We start from the raw sequence: 16,941 nt of genomic DNA, 5'->3' as shown, positions 1-16,941 counted from the left end.
AAAAGCAACTCAGTACATCTGAACCATGCTTCCTTGGGGAGTTTTCTTTATGGAATCATTCATTCAACAAATACTTACTCATCACCTTCTATGTGCCAAGTACTATGCCAGGTGCTAGGAATAAAAATAAGAAATACATGATCACGGAGCTTTATCTACCGGGGGAGCAAACAAAAGTTTCACAACCATGTAATCACACTACAACCTTTTCTTACTTTTACAAACATCACTCCAAGTTAGGACTTTATTTGCATTTTTTCAACTAATATAATGGACTCTTATTATTGGTATTTATGCTTTTAAGATTACACCTAACCTACGTATCACTCTCAAATTATTCTTCCTAAAGTCGAGTTCTCATTACACTGCAAAATTCAGGAAAAAGAACCATTCTTTGTAAAGAACTGGAAAATCATCTAGAATGATTTCTGGTCCTGTATCAGCTTTAAAACTATGATTCTATGGCATCCTCTCTGCCATCACTGCCTCAACTGCTGCTTAGAAAACATTCAAACTTCTCAGTTTAGAATTCAAAATGGTCTACGTTCCCAGACTTTATTCCAATACTTTTGTTTCTTTTGATACAACTGGCAGACAATTGCCATCCTTCAAATATGCTCCACTATCTTCTTTCTACTCCCCATTATTACAAAAACACCAAGCCACTACATGAATGCCACTTAAAAAGCAAACAAACAAAAAACCCCCCTCCCTCTTTGAATACAATCCAAACAATAATTTATTCACAGGTACATTAAAAAATTGTACATAACAATAAATACTAATTTAACCTGGATTTTGTTCCTACCAAGACATGTAAGATATTTAAAATGTCATACAAACATAATAATTTGATACTTTAAAAAATGAAAATACTCTGAGATTTTAAGTTGATAGTAATTATGGCTGAGATGGCAAGCCTAAATTACTGTAAATTACTTACGTTGTTTTTTCCAGGTGTATTAGTTGAATTCTACACATGAAAAACATGTGACTCTCTGTAAATAAAACCAGCTAGCCCCCTTGGGCTACATTCTTAAGTCTTCCTTAGAGCCTCAAGTCAGTTAAGGCACTGCTACATCTCACTTTAAACCCCAATCATCTCGATTTTCAATGTGATCACAATTTGTTTTCTTTTTCTATCCAAGTTTCCACCATGATTGATGGGCCAATTAAAAGTTTACACAGACGATAAACCTCATACAGGAGCTGTCCTTAGTGGCAAAACTATCACCAGGTCTATCGCTAATTAGTTCCCTGTGGCAGGCAAATCAAGCAGGAAAAAAAAAACCTCTGCAAAGGATGACTATCCTTATCTAAAAAGCAAACTTAAATCCTAACTGTGGATCTGTAGAGTTCAAGGGCTACTCTCATAAATAACCAATGATACTACTGCAGGTATCTTACAACTCATGATAATCTCTCAAAAAAGGTATCTGAATTGCACAGGAGAGACAGAATAAAAAGCTAGTTAAAAAAAAAAAAAAAAGACCTTACTAAAAAGTGAAACTGTCTTCTTGGTCTTCTAACCTGCCCTTCCTCTATGATCCCCACCCATTTTCCAAGCCAGAAATAGCAGTACTATCCTTAATTCTTTCCCACCCAACCCCAGCCTTCACATCCAGTCCCCAGTTCCAGCCCATTTTAACTTCCTAAATCTTCCTCTCGCCCACTCTGCCTCCATTTCCTGGGCTCTTCCCTGAGATATGAACTAATCCAGCAGTCTCGGATCCATGTTCTTCTGCTGTCCCCCAACTCAAATGCAGCCTAGACACTATCCAGACTGACTTCCTAAAAATACAAGTGCTTACCTGAAGGTCCTAAAACCACATCTCCTTCATCCACCCATGGACTAATACTGCACCTGACACAAAGGAGGCTCAAAGACGAGTTGACCTAAACAGGAGACCCAGGCTCATTTACAAAACAAAGTTTTTTGACCGTCCTCCAGTCTTAGCCAATCAATTCCCACTTACCTCTCACAACCGTCCATGCCTTAGCATATGCTATTGCTTCTGCCTGAAGTGCCATTCTTCCCTCCCCTCCAGATACCTTAGGGACTCTAGTCATCTTCAAATGCCAAATCAGATATCCAACTTCAAAAAGGTCCTTCTTTCCTATCCCTCCCAAACACAGGAGCTTATCATTCCCTGCTTTGAGCTATTCCAAACCTTGAAGATATTTCTAAAATAGTATCTTTAACTCCACCTTATTTTTTTTTTTTATGTCTCACTCACCTACTCTAATATAACTCCTTGGCTTTATATTTTAAATCTCTTTTAGTCTCTTCAGAGCCTGGCAAATAGTTAAGTAACTGGTGAATAATTGTAAGAATTCAAGGAGAGCTGTGATAGTTTAAAAAAAAAAAAAAGAGCAAACATTTTGTAAGAGACAAGTGAACTAACAGAAGCAGTGCCCATTTTACCAGCAACAAGAAAAACTAATATCTAGGCTTCTAATCTTGAAGGCAAAATCTAGAAAAACCAGACAGAAAGGACCAAAAACTGAGAATACTGGTTCTAGGATAGCCTAGGATAAGAATCAAGGGGACAGACTTAAAAGGTTAAACTGTATAAACGTAACCTCAGTGAAACGCTCTAGCAAAATAAGGGCAAACCTTGAAGAGAAGGGGGTAATGGCAAAACTTCTGCATGCCTGTCTGCCACAAGGCACTAGGCAGTAACAACCAACATTATTTGAGCATGCACCGTGTGACAGGCCTACCCGGCCCTTTCACATATATTATTTCATTTAACCCTCAGGGCTCCTGTAAGTAAATACTATTATTCTCCTTACAAACACAGGGAAGGTCCAGAGAATGAGTAACTTGCATGAGGTCACAGAGATACCAGTGGCACAACTAAGATTTTAACCCAAGTTTGATCCACAAGTCTGTGCTCTCAACCACTATGCAGTCATTTACCTGTATTATCCTCAATTTAATTCTCAAAGCAACCCATGAGGTAGATGCTATCCTCATTTTATTTTAGATGAAGACACAGGGTTTAAATAATTTGCCCAAGGTCACATACACTTGGTAAGTAGTAGAGCTGGGGTTTGAACCTCAGACAATCCAGCCACAAAGCTCCTCGCACAAGTCTAGAATTCTGCCACTAATAAAGCCAAGATCTCATGTTCCTTCTCCAAATATTGTATTGCTGAGATCATGAGCCCTCCAGTTTTCTTCTCAGACGTCTCTCTGAGCTACTCCACACCTGCCTTCTCTACTCCCAAAATCTGCCTAATACTCTAAGACAGCAGATCTCAAACCCTATCACCTCAAGATCCTTACACACTCTTAAAAATTCACAAGCAACCTCAAAGAGCTTTCATTTATGTAGATTATACCTGTCAACATTTGCCATTCTAGAAATTAGAAGAAAATTTAAAATATGTGTTAACTCATTAAATGTAAAACCTACCAATTTATTTAAGATTTTATTTATTTGTTTGTCACACACACACAGAGAGAGAGAGACAGCACGCACGCACGCAAGACAAGTGGCAGGCAGAAGGAGAAGCAGGCTTCCTGCTGAGCAAAGAGCCCCATGTGGAACTCGATCCCAGGATCCTGGGATCATGACCTGAGCCAAAGGCAGATGCTTAACCAACTAAGCCACCCAGGCATCCCAAACCTACATGTTAATAAACATTTTCATGAAAAGTAACTATTTTCAAAAACAAAGTAAAATATCGCGAGGACATTGTCTTACATCCTTGCAAATCTCATTAATGTATGACATACTAAAAGACAGCTGGATTCACACATCTGCTCTGAAGTCAATCTGATCAGATATCACACATTTTTTTAGCTTCTGGAAAACTCCACTGTATACTCGTAAGACAGTAAGAATGAAAAAGACCAATAACATCTTAGTAATATCTCTAAGAACTTAAGGTTTCTATAGCCAACTCCTCCTGCCCCCAAAATCTTGTACACAATTTCCTCAAATCCTTTCTCAAGTAGTACAAAAATAAGTTGCAGTACAAACTGGTTTAACTAAAATTTCCAATCAATAAGACCTCTTTGAAAACAGAGATCTTGAAATTATGGTAAAATATTCCTCCAAAACATACAGCTGAACAGCAGGATATAGTAGTCAATACCAGGCTCTAAAAGGAAAAGATTGGCATGCCCATCTGCATCCACAGTGCCCAGCCTGTGACAGACAGCCTGTAACTATACTGCTGTTAAAACGCAATTCTAACCATGTGCATGTGCCCAATAACACGAGTGAATATAAAATAGTCAGAGAAGCACAGAGAGAAGTTTCCTATGCAACAACCATAGGAAACCACTAATTTTAAAGGCCAAAAATGGTTCAAATACTAGCAATTACATTCAACCCAATAAATTAACTCAAAATACAATTATAAAGATATCCCAAGTAGAGGTCATCCACAAATTTCAACTCAAATACAAATTATTTGTCAGGTTAGATTTTATTCTCTATATCTGAAGTCAAACATAAAGTACAGAAAACATACTAAGACAAATACAATCTGCCATCTAAACACCAAAAGCTGAGTGCCCACTAATAAGCAGGGTAGTAAGTCAAAACCATGATTTGTGGGGTAAAACCTCACCAAGATTAAAAGGTAAGGCAAGCGAGGCCATCAATCCTAAATGTGCTCCTTAACATGAGATAAGCAACAACCATCTGGTTTAAGCTTCAGCACCAAATGATGGATGCCAGTAGAAGTCTTTTCATTTCTTTCTTATCTTTTGTCAGATTTTCCATAATATATTTGCTTCTCCCTCTCTTACAGTGACTCATAATAGCCTAACTACCACTATTTAGTGAAGATTTGGTCTCTTGAGGCACTCAACATTTATTCCAGCTGCTAATTCATATATACAATCATTTGGGGGGTTTTAATGTACTAGCAATCAGTTTCAACCCATTAGTCCTTTTTTTTCCCCTAAAAGAAAATTATTCATGAGACGCTGACCTTACAAATCATCAAGAAGCCTTTAATAACACTAGAATTATTGCTCTAAGGCTACTGAGTGATGTTTCAGAAGATTTGGAAAGAAATCTAAAGCAACTCTGTTCAAATAGGAGTTCTGCTATACACTGCTTTTTGACCGCATATGTGACCGCCTTTTCCTAAAACAGTGAAATGCTTTAAAATTGGATTTTTGACCAGCATGAATAGTATTCTTATGTGGACTTTCACGGTTCTTGATCCATAACCTAAAACAGAATCACAAATATTAAGAATCTGCCAGGTAGCTCTATTCCATCAACATGATTAGCCACCAATGTAAACGGTTATACGTTTGGGGCAGCAACTGGGTCTCTCCGTATTATCAAAACTGTATCAAAGGTCCATTCCAAGCCACATCATCAAGTACATGTTAGGATGGAAGTGGGGGGAGGTACAGTGAAATTAAGAACACAAACTAGAGTCAAACAGACCTATGTCAAGAAAGATGTGTTTACGTTCATCTTTAAAGCTAAAGCTTCCTCATTTATAAAACAATATCTACCTCACAATTTTGTTACAAGAATGAACGCATTAAAGCACAATGCCTATGATATTAGCATTCAACAAAGCTATTTTTTTGTGTGACTACAAATCCCTAAGTCTGAATTTCTCTAGTTTCCCTAAAATTAGAAACCAAGTGATAATTCTTTAGATGGCCCAAAGTACAGTTTTCACTTTCAACAATTTTAGATGAAAATACATGAAGAGCTATTGTTCCACAAAACATGGCAGTTGGCTTCATCAGATCCTGCTTTATGATGCTGTGGTGTTTGCATACAACTACATACAATCTTATGAAAGAAAAAGTTGCCCCCCAAAAAGCTGAGTGCAAATAACATGTCTGACCTAATGCGACTAAATCTTCATCTCTGTTTGGTCCTCAATTAGCAGGGACTCCTCTAACAGCCTTTTCCGTCTATCCCACCACCCCTCTCCCACTCAAAATCGGCCTAGTTAAAAAATCTATATACAACACCCAGATGTATCCAAAGAACCACCTCTAATGCTCTTTTGGGATACGAAGATCACAGCCTATTTTCTGTTTTGTTAGACCGCCACATGCTTATTTTGTGAGGTATACATTTATAGCAAACAACCCTGAAAGACAATTACTACGCCTGACGACTCCTTCTTTGCTACTACTCTACACTTAGGGGCGCCGGGTGGCTCAGTTGGTTAAGGGACCAACTCTTGACGCCGGCTCAGGTCATGATCTCGGGATTATGGGATCAAGCCCTGCAGGGCCCCCGGTTCCGTGCTCAGTGGGAAGTCTGCTTGGGATTCTCTCTTCCTCTCCCTCTGCCTCTCCCTGCTCTCCCACTTGCACACCGTCTCTCTCTAAAAAAAAAAAAAAAAAATAATAATAATAAAATAAAAGCGCATCAAACATTTAACTCAACTTTGTGGACTGTGGAGCACAGGACAAATACAAACCTAGCAAGGTGTATGAAAATTTTAGTCTTCCAGTAACTTAAGACTGAAAGTTCTAACATTATGATTTTATATCAGATCCACCTCCCATGAGGAAAATTTTCCTGTTTTTGAAATCCCATAAAATTCCAAAGAAAGTAACTTTATGTGACCAAATAAAAAGTCAATCATTTAAGCCAATATATCAGGAGAAAGTCTGAAATATAAACATATATATTAGAAATTTATTTCCTGTTTTGGACTTAAAGAAAACATAAGGCTGGCAACCACTATAGGTGTCTTCTTTCTTTCAACCCTGTCTCTTCTTTAAACTATTACCCCTTTTTCCACTTTAAACTTTTCAAACAGCAGTCTGTAACCTTTTCTTAACCTCCCATTCGCTTAAAACCTAACCTACAGTCTTGACTTCTACCTCCCCGGTCCCAGAAAAATTTGCTCTGCTTATATTCACGTAACTGCCAAATCCTATTAAACCATTCTCAGAGCTCATCCTACCCTAAACCTGGCCATCGCTTGTCACCACTGAAAATTCCCTCTTGCTCAGCACTCCTACCTCTCTTGGCATCTATAAATTTTGCTTGCTCCTATTCTCCTACCTCATTAACCATTTTACTGCAGTCCTGTCCAAAACGTAATGTTGGCTGCTCCTAAGGATTCCCTTGGTCCTCTCCTCTTCCCGTTCTACATTAAACTGAGCTCCATGAGTAAGTTTCACACTTAAGTGTACGCATACTTTCATTCTCCTCAGCAGGGGCCATAATTCTCAACTGATTCTCAAATGGGGACCCCACCTCCCCCAAAAAGGTGAAAAGCATTTGTTCATACACTCTTCCCAAGTGATCTTCTAACTTCCAATACTAACTATATACTTACCAAATCTCTAATATCCCCAACCACTCTCTGGTCCAGATACCTATTAGACATATCCACCTAAATATCCAATAGGCCATGTGAACCCTAGAATCAAAAGCAAGCTATTCCACTTTCCTTGCCCAAATCTGCTCTTCTTCCTGACTACTTTCCAAGTTAAATCATACCAAGTTACCCAAGATAAAAAACTTCTGAATTTTTATTTTTTTATAACTCATCGCTTATCTGTCCCTAATTCCAGTAACTCATCGCTTATCCGTCCCTAATTCTGGTATCTTTCAAAATTTATCCTATTCTTTTCCAGCTCCTATTATGTCCTTGACCTCTCACAAGGACTTAAATGAACTCTCTCGCCCCAGTTTCTGGACCCCTTTCATCCAACCTCCACATTTTTACGATGTGTCTCCTGAAAAAGTGTGTCACAATTTCCCCACCCCTATGCACTAAACCTCTCAATGGATCCCCATTAAAGTCCCAACCCTTCAAGAAAAAGCCTAAGACTATTCACAAACTGTTTCTGGCCACTCCTCCTGGCCCTCACATCCTGGCCTCCTATGTTTCACAGCCCAAGTTGTATGTGACCTGACTTTGCACATGCTTCTCCTCCATGAAAAGTCCTACTCGGCCTGACAAGTGCCTATTCACCCTTCAAAACTCAGCTCAAAGACCTCTGAGATGACTCTCTCAAGTTTCCCAAGCAGAATTAGCTGTTCTTTCCTTAGCAAGCCCCAAATGCTTTGTATATTCCTCATTACTGTATAACCTGATGAGTGCTTTACGTCTTTATACCCCACTATAAATCCACTTGGGACAAAAGACCATAAGCCCCACAAGGATAGCAAGTCTATACATGGCGCCTGACATATGGCTGTCTGAGTATTTTTGGAACTGAGTTTTAGCACTATTTTAAAATGCTGTATTCAAGTATAATTAGTTCTGCTATATTGCTTGTTCTGAAATGTGAATTTGTTCCAACATGATTGATCTATCAGGGAATGTGAGCACAATGCAAAATTCTCATTTGCATACCATTTTTCATTTGCATCTACCACACTAGATGAAGGCAGAAAACTGCACCCAGCTGAACTAAGCTGTGCAGAAACACACAAAACACACACACCTCAAACACTACCCACCCCTCAGTTCTCCCTGTGTGATATGAGCCACACCCACCCACCCACATCTGATATTACTGTAACATTCCATTTGATTTCAGGTAACCCGCCTTCTACCATTTCACAGGAACTCACAAGCAGCAAACCTTTCCATGCTCATTTCCACAAGCAAACCAGGTCTTTCTCAAGGTAAAGTGCCACATTTATTATAGTATTTATATATTCCTTAGCCACTTCACATGTGTAAAACTGTTACCATTTTCATCAGATTCGTTTTTAACAATAAGTCACTCAGTTGTGTTTTGATCTCATTTTCCCCGCAAGCCTGTAGTTTTTAGTGCACAATTTAGCATACCATGGTAACTTTCAGGAACCTATATGCTGCTTTACAGCAGAATGGACTACATAAACTATCAGCTGTATGATGAGCTCTTAGATTTTAAGAAAATTTCAATATTCCAACCGCAGTAAGTCACTGGAGAGAAAACTCTGCCCTCCCACAAGTTTCATATACATACAGCCCATGTCCCAACGGACTATTAGGATACTCACAACCTTTAAACTTGGTGCCTCTCATTTCTGGTAAGCAGAGGGTGGTTTTCTCCAGCTCTACAGTCCGCCTAAGCCTAACTCAAAAAACAAGTTCTCAGTGCCTGAATTTTCAAGTGTACCATGTTATGGGTTTTACTGTTTTTTGACTGCTTTTAACTTCTTCTAAAACATCCTGACACTTTGATTTTAAATTACCCTGTTTCATAGAACAACTGGCCAAACCCTCAAGTCCATTATAAAAGGAACTACAGAACACAACAGACATCATATCCAAGTTAAAAAGACTGAGAGTCACTAACTCCATACTATCTCAGAAGTGACTTTTTTATATGTAGGGCCTCCACTCAATCTTCCACACTGATGCCAAAGTAGTCTATAAATCACCTTGCTCCCCTAATAAAAATATTTTAGAATAAAGATTCAAACTTCAGTTTTAGATGAGTAAGGCGTGGCTCTTCAAAATCTAGGACACAGCTTTGCAGGCTCATCTCCAGTCACTCTCCCTGTCCCAGTATCACCTCACCACTGGCCATACCCCAACTTCTGGCACCTCATGCACCCACCATTCCCTTCTGTTTGAAATGACCCCATCACCCCAGTTTGACAAACACCTATTCCGTGTTATTTTCTGTAAACTGGTCCCACACCTTCCACAAATTTATTCATCCTTTCTTCTGTTCTCTCATAGCACTTGTATGCCTACAACACCTAACGACTACACAGCCAAAAACGGAGAATTCATTTTTGATTTCTCAGGGTCCAACGCTGTGTCCAGCATATACTATTCCTTGACACATAAATGAAGTTATGAAGAAAATACAAACGGATGAGGGAGAGGTAAAGGCCAGAAGAGGGTAAGGTTAAGGCAGTGTATATGAGTCCCCATTCTGGACGCAAATAACTTTCTCCTCTTTAATTATTCAAATATGAAAATATGGTGCATTCCATTGTACTCTAATGCACCAAGCTCTGTGTACAGTAAGTTTACAGTTTAATTTATTTGGTATTTCCTAATCTCACAGTGTTTTCTTAACCACACTTTGTTGTAAAATGGCTACCTTCGTAAAGTGAGTAGCAGGCAAGGTTAAACAAAAAAGTACGTCAAAGGTGGAAGCTAAGGATTTGAAAACTGAAATTGGAACTTTTTTCTAGACAATAACATAAAGTCCCATTCACAACAAAAAAAAATGTAAATAGTACTGCATACCCACAAATCCAAGTCTTTTCTGCATTAAAATACATGTCCTTAGCTGAACCTATCTGGACTCTTCCAAAGTGATAAACATTTTAAAAGGAGAGCTTCCCAACCAGTGTACCCTGCATCTAGGAAAGTTACAAGTGTGAAGATATTGGTCCCTCACCCCTCATGGCCCAAGGGCTACAGCTGTGAGCAGCCCTGACCACTTATTCCAGTATGCCTTACATACATTATCCCTTTCCATTGCACTACAATATGAAAAAAGCTTATACTTCCAAGAATATAAGAAGGTTAATATGCGTATAGTGGGATGCCTAAGCAATGACCAAAATGCGTATTTATAAACTACAAGTACAGTAGGCAAATGCCTTCAATTCCTTTTTTTTTTTATTTGTAGTCAGGACCAAGTTCTATAACCAACTTCATTTCTAGTCAAGAGAAAATAGTCTGAAATTTCCCAATAATTGTAGTTTTAATGTGCCACCAAGATTTAAGAAACCTGAAAACACCTACAAACCAAACAGGCATTCTAAAGGGCTTCTTCATCAACATTACCACTGATCAAGACATTTTCAAAACTATGCAAGAATCAACTTTCAGAATGAATCTTCTCAGTCTCACAAGAAAATGTCTTCTATCCCATCCTTATTTTTGACTACTTCATTTAGTATCTTGTTCACCTGCAAACTGAAGAGACACAACCGCCACAAATAACTTCTACCCATTAAAACACCCCTGCCCTCCCAAAAGAACTAATCTCCAGCAAGTATCTCATAGTCTCATGTGCTTTCTTCAAGTACCTTGGGCAAGTCACTTTAACCTTTCTGGGTCTCAGTTTCCACACTGGTAGCTTTTCCAATATTTTGTTTCAAGCACACTGACTGGACGAGATCACTGGTCTAAGAATATTAAGCAATTTTCATTCTAAAAGACTGTGACAACTGCTCTGACAGCAATTACAAAGAAAGTCTTCAAAACCTTTTGACCCATGACCATATCACCCCAAACGCCTACAAAACTGTTTTGGAATGGTAAACCCTAGAGGGCTGTGAAAAACACCAAGTTCTATTACCGCCGTTTTATTTTTCACTTGTTCACATTCCCTCTCTTCCTCTCCAAGATTAAATGTCCAGACACAAGAATGCAAGAAATTCCGCACTAGCACTAATGGGAAGATCCACCTAGAAAAAGGTAAGTATGGGAACTCAAATTCAAGCACATTATTGAAACCACGTCAGCTTAACACAGTAAATCCAAGGTCAAGCAAGAGGACTGACTATTCACAATGTCATCTGCAGTAACAGTTAAAGAAAAGGCTACAGGTGTTCGTTAGCAGGCTCTCTGGGGAAGGGGAGGGAGGAAAAAGAGTCCAAGGAAAAAAAAAGTTTCCAAAGAAAACAACGATTGGCGTTTAGAAATAAGAAGGGAGAGATGTGGTTGGGGTTACGGGAAAAAACTGCTTCAAGTAATTAGGACTACCTCCGAGTTCTGAGCAATACTAGAAATCTCTTCATCTGGTGCCAAGTGCCTCTTTAACCAGGTCATTGTCACTCCCATCCCCTCCCCCGAAATCTGCGTTAAATTGAATTTTAAATACTTTTAGGGTGGGGGGGGTCAACAGTTGGTTTCCCGCGTTGCGGTAACTGCGAAGTTCCACACTCCACGACGCACAATCCCACACAGACACTCCGCCAAAGTTGCGACCCATCCTGGCCAAGAGTCCCGGACACCCACTCGCCGCCTCCGGGAGGCCGCAGCCGGGGTCCCGGGGCCAGGGCGCCCCACCCCCGCCCCCGCCTCAATCGACGCCCCCCCGCCCCCGGGCTGGGCGCGGGGGGCGCGGCCTGGGACCCGGCCGGATCGCCACAGCGGCGCGTCCAGAAGCCCCCCAACAACCGCCAGCTCCGCCACCCACAAAACTCAAATTGCCCGCGCCATGGCCCAGCGCGTGCCTCGGTCCCGGGGGACACGACGGAGCGGAGGGCCCGTGCGTGGCCAGTGCGGGGAGCAGCGCCCGGCCGGGCCTCGGGCCCGTCTCGCTCACCTCTCGGGGTGCGCCGCCTTCCTCCGCCGCTGCCGCCGCCTCCTCCCTGTGAGTGCAGCGGGGTCTGACCTGTGGAACCACCATACCAGTCCCGCCGCTGCTGCAGCGCCGCCGCCGCCGCTCCTCCGCCGCCTCAGCCGCCGCTCTTTGTTACCCCTCCGAGCGCCACCGCGTCAGCCGCCCGCCTCAGCCGCCCCGACGGGCCGCCGCTACGCCCTCCCGCCCTCTCGGCCCCCGGCCTCGCCCTCCTCGCTGCGCCCACTGCCGCCTTCGCCTCCGCGCCGCCGACGCCGCCGCCACCGACGCCGCCGCCTCCTCCTTCGCGCCCCCCTCGTTTTCATTGAAAGCAAACAAGCATCATGGCGGCGGCCGCCGTCCCCCAGCCAGCGAGCACCCCGACCGCCGCCGCCGCTCCAACATCCCGGCCGCCCATTGGCCGCCGCCGCCGGGCGCGACCATTCGGTGTCCAGCGGGGTGGGCCTCTCCCCAAGCCCCGCCCCCTCGCGCACCCCCCGCGCTCGGCGGCTGTGGGCCGGCCCGGCGCGCTCCTGGGCCAGCCTTCGCGCTCTCCGCCGCTCCTTGCCTGCTCCGTCCCTTAGCTTCTTCTCCCTCCTCCCTTTTCCCATCTATCCCGATCCCCCCCCCTTTTTTTTGTCTCAGGCTGTTCACTTTTGTCTCCTGTCTTCGCTCCTTTTCCTCGATCTTCGTTCGCCTTCGTTCCCCTGTCAATCACGTGGAAACGCGGACCGGCTCTCAGACTTGACTTGAGCCAGTGTCTTCATCTGCCTAAAGATGAGACTCTCAGTCGTGAACAGTCGCATGATGCTTCCTGCCTCTAATATGCAGGAAAAAAATGTTAATTAGTGGCCCGTTTCGGTCCATTAATGGTCATTCAGTCTAGTAAGTTAAGGGACAGTAATGCTGGTGGGATCCTAGCCGGAGTAATTGTCCGCGGCTGCCTTCAGGAATCAAGCTGTTCTGTTCAGGTGGTGATTGGAGGTGAGCAGAGATCGATGGTGATGGTGCGTGCCTCGGTGCGTGTTAGCTGACTGGTGGTTGAGGCCCTGTGCTGGAGCTAGAATGTGGAGATGAATCCGGCCCCGCCCTGCCCTGAGTAAGCTCATGGTCTAGGGAAGAGAGAGACGCATGCCAAGGAAAGGGATAGCCACCTGCCCACCTACAGGGCAAACCAGGAGGGGCCACGGCGGTCCTTCCTGAAAAATCCACCCTGAAGAAGTGGGTGTGAAATTCGTTCCAGAAATGAACAACAGCAACAAAGTGAGACACCCCTTCCCTGAAGGCCCACTTGGGCTACAAGGATATGGGAAATGGGTGGCTGCTTGCTGCTGGGGCAGTGGAGAGCTGGAAGAGCAAGGAAAAGATGGAAGAACCAAAGCTGTTGGAGTTCTGTGCTTGCCTCTCTCCAGCATGGCCTGGGGGTGGTCCTTGTATTCTTCCAAGAAATCAAGTGACAACCCAGTGTTCAAGTGCCAGAGGACACTGGACAGGGCAGGGCACCAAAGCCCAGCAGGGGTGAGGGATTGATGAAACAAGTGCAGACTGACCTCTCGGCATCCCTCCACATCCTCCAACCCCAGACCACCTAGTACTGGCATTGTGCAGCCCCTGCTATTCAGTATCACCTGGCTGAGGGGCTGACATCCATCTGGGTCTCTACCTCCACTTGAGTACTGTGCCCTGGCAACCTGTGCTCTAGCCTGGACAGAGAGGTGCCTTTTTGTAACTCATCTGCCCAGAGGAAGCTACTTTTTATAATTGGCATAGTGTGTACGCAAGAGGGGAGTTCGTAACATAAAACTTAGTGCATAAAACAACAACTTTTTTGTATCTCATGATTCTGGTGCCCAGCTAGACAGTTCTACTGGTCTCACTGGGGGGGGGGGGGTCTCATGCCTATACTGGAGATGGTGGCTAGGGATTGAGTGTCTGCCACCTTAGGGCCCCCCAAGGAGACATCTATCTCTGTGTAATGTCTCATCCTCCTTTTCTGTGGCCTCTCCCCGCAGTGGGTTATCCTGGATGTCCTACCTGGCAACCCAGGGTTCCACGAGGGAGCTGACAGACCTTCTGAGGAATATCACGTTCTCTGTATTCCACTGGTCAAAGCAAGCACAAGCCCAGTCCGGATTCAGGAAGAGAAGACATAAGCAAGGCAGGAGCTGCATGCACATGCAGGGAGGATGGACTTATTTGGGGCCATCTCGGTAGGCTAGGTACCACAGTGGTGGCCCTGCCTGAGCACATCCTGTTCTTTCTGAAGAGAAACCACCAAATGCCTCACCTTTCCAGATCCACATCAAAGAGCCCCTCGTGTTAGGCAGGACCTCCCACTGCAAGTTATAAAACCCCAACTCAAATAGGCTTTATGCAGAAGGAGGTCATTTATGAATTCAGGTGTCCTGTAACTGAAAAGTTCAGGCATCTCAAGATGTCATCAAGAATTGATCTCATTCCCGCACGCTTTGCTCTGCTTGTCCACACTAGCGTCCTCACACATGCTTTGTGACCAGGCAGGGAAGATGGCCTCTAGCATCTGCTTCTACCAGATTCTACCAATTTCTCCACGTGGATAGAGGGTGTACCTCTTTCCTCATTGTTCCAGCAAAAAGCCCAGGACAGGCTCTCATTGGCCTGGCCTAAGCCCCATCTCTACCCCTGCAGGGAGGCGTGAGGTCAGCCCCACGTGAACCAGATGTATTGAGAGTGGGGAAGGGGTTCCTCAGGAAGAGTTGAGGACAGCCAGAGACTGGGAGCAGATTCCACCTCACCCCTCTGGGAAGGTTTCTCTGGAAGAGTTGGTCACTGTCTCCTCAGGTTCCCCACCGTCTTTCCCTCCATGGGGGCACCTAGCAGCTGATGTTCTTACCTCCCCTGCCTGGCTGTGTGCTACACATGTAAGTCTGACTCATGTTGTTGCCTCCATGCCACCAACTGGGGTTGCTTTTGAGGCTTTCCAACCTGCAGGCTTTCCCAGTTTCTTCCTCTATTATGAGAACCTTGCCACTCAGGTGCAAAGGTAGGCATGGGACCCAAGCAGGACCCATCTGGGATTGATTAATGGACATAGGAAGAGAATCCTGGCCCCACTGGGATGCTAAGGGAGGACAGTATGAATTGGTGGAAACCAGTGCATCTTCCCCACCACGTGGAGAGATGACAGATGATGAAGAGAGAATGTCTTGTTGCCAAAAAGCCTTGGTACTGGGTTTCGGTAGTGTTTCCTTTTAGCCTGTGACCTATCCCAAGTACATGACTGACAGATTTTTGCTTAAGAGTTGGGCTTCTGCCACTTGTGATCAAAATACTTCTAATTTGATGCTCACTAAATATACTAGATAATGGGTGGGTGGATAAATAATAAAGACAGACAACTGAATGCTGGCCATGATCACGGATGTTGTTCTGGTGTCTATTTCTCACACATGGCTGGAGCACTGGAATTCAAACTCAGGGTCAATGTAGGATGTGGACAATAAGTTTATGGGTCCAGCAACTAGAGTTGTCAAGAGATGGGCAGTGTTGGTCAGACTGACTACAGTAAAATTCACAGAAGACTGTCAAATGAAGTTGGTTCCAAGGTTTATTAGCAAGACAAGGCCAACCACTGTGTGACCAGAATGTTTGCATTGGAAGATCCACACCTCTTCAGCCCACAAGGAAGCACAAATTTATACTAGAGTTTGCTTGGTGAGCCTGAAATATGGACCCTGGCCACTCAGCTTTGACAGTCTATGCCTTCTCTCGGGGTGGAGACTTGTTGGCTAGGGACCGGAACTGATGACCAAGATCCCTCATCCCCACCCAGTGCCAAAGACATGAATCTACCCTGGCCATCAATCTCTTCTTCTCTGGCCTCCAGGCCTCCAGGCCATGCTTTTCTTCAGCTAGGTCCTTTGTCCATTGTGTTAACCTGCAATTGTTTGAAAACCCAACTCAAACAGCTTAAGATAAGAAAGGAGTTCACTGGCCCAAATAGCTTTAAAAGGCCAGGAAATATACACCAGCTTTAGGTGTGGCTTGATCTGGGGGTTAATGCCACTCTCAGTTCTGCTCACCTCCACGTTGATTTTATCATCAGGGGCCACACTGAAGCGGAATGGAGGCCAGCTCCTACCAGGTTCAAGCCCAGTGGGGGAGAGAGCTTCCCTCAACAGATGAATAGACATCCTGGGTCTGACTCTCATCCCTGAACCAAATGCCATGTTCAGGGCAATGTCCTACCCTAGCCAGGAAGAAGTCACACGCCCACTCTGGATCTGGATTGTCTTCAAGTTCACTCAAAGCACATATGGAAAGAATTGGGGGGTCCCCTCCAAAAAAACTGAGGATGCTCTTGCCAGAAGAAAGTGGAATGGTGCAGAAAGGCAGAAAGAAGCAGAGGTCTAAGGTCTCTGTATCAGGGCTCCAGCTGCACCCGCTCAGACCCCCTGCCTGGTGCTCCTCCAAGAACCCCTCTAGTCCTGGTCTCACTCGCGGTACGGACTGAGAAGGTTCTTCCATGCCTCAGAATGTGGGAGGCAGGGTGCAGCTCTTCTATTTCAGAGCTTGGATGCTCTCCCTGAAGACACAGTAGCGAATTAATGGGAACAGGAAAAAGCTGCAAATCCATTTCTGTTTTTAAGTGTATGACTATTTTTTTCTAAGATCAACCCCCCTTTATCCTTGTTGTAAAAGTAATTTGTGGTCATCGTTTAAAAAATGATTAAAACCAGGGCGCC

At 43.9% G+C, this 16,941-nt stretch overlaps 1 protein-coding gene across 2 annotated transcripts in view; it reads right to left on the bottom strand.

The window, feature by feature from the left end:
• Positions 1-12,600, bottom strand: part of CNOT6 (CCR4-NOT transcription complex subunit 6) — a 69,929-nt gene extending 57,329 nt beyond the window's left edge. For both annotated transcript variants that reach the window (XM_035727777.1, XM_035727778.1), the window contains exon 1: positions 12,203-12,600. The gene's annotated coding sequence lies outside the window, so the exon portion shown is untranslated. The remainder of the gene's footprint in view (positions 1-12,202) is intronic.
• Between the last annotated feature and the right edge of the window lie 4,341 nt (positions 12,601-16,941).

Source organism: Zalophus californianus, chromosome 5, assembly GCF_009762305.2.
Source record: "Zalophus californianus isolate mZalCal1 chromosome 5, mZalCal1.pri.v2, whole genome shotgun sequence".
Taxonomy (NCBI): domain Eukaryota; kingdom Metazoa; phylum Chordata; class Mammalia; order Carnivora; family Otariidae; genus Zalophus; species Zalophus californianus.
This window is presented reverse-complemented; position numbering and strand designations above follow the sequence as displayed.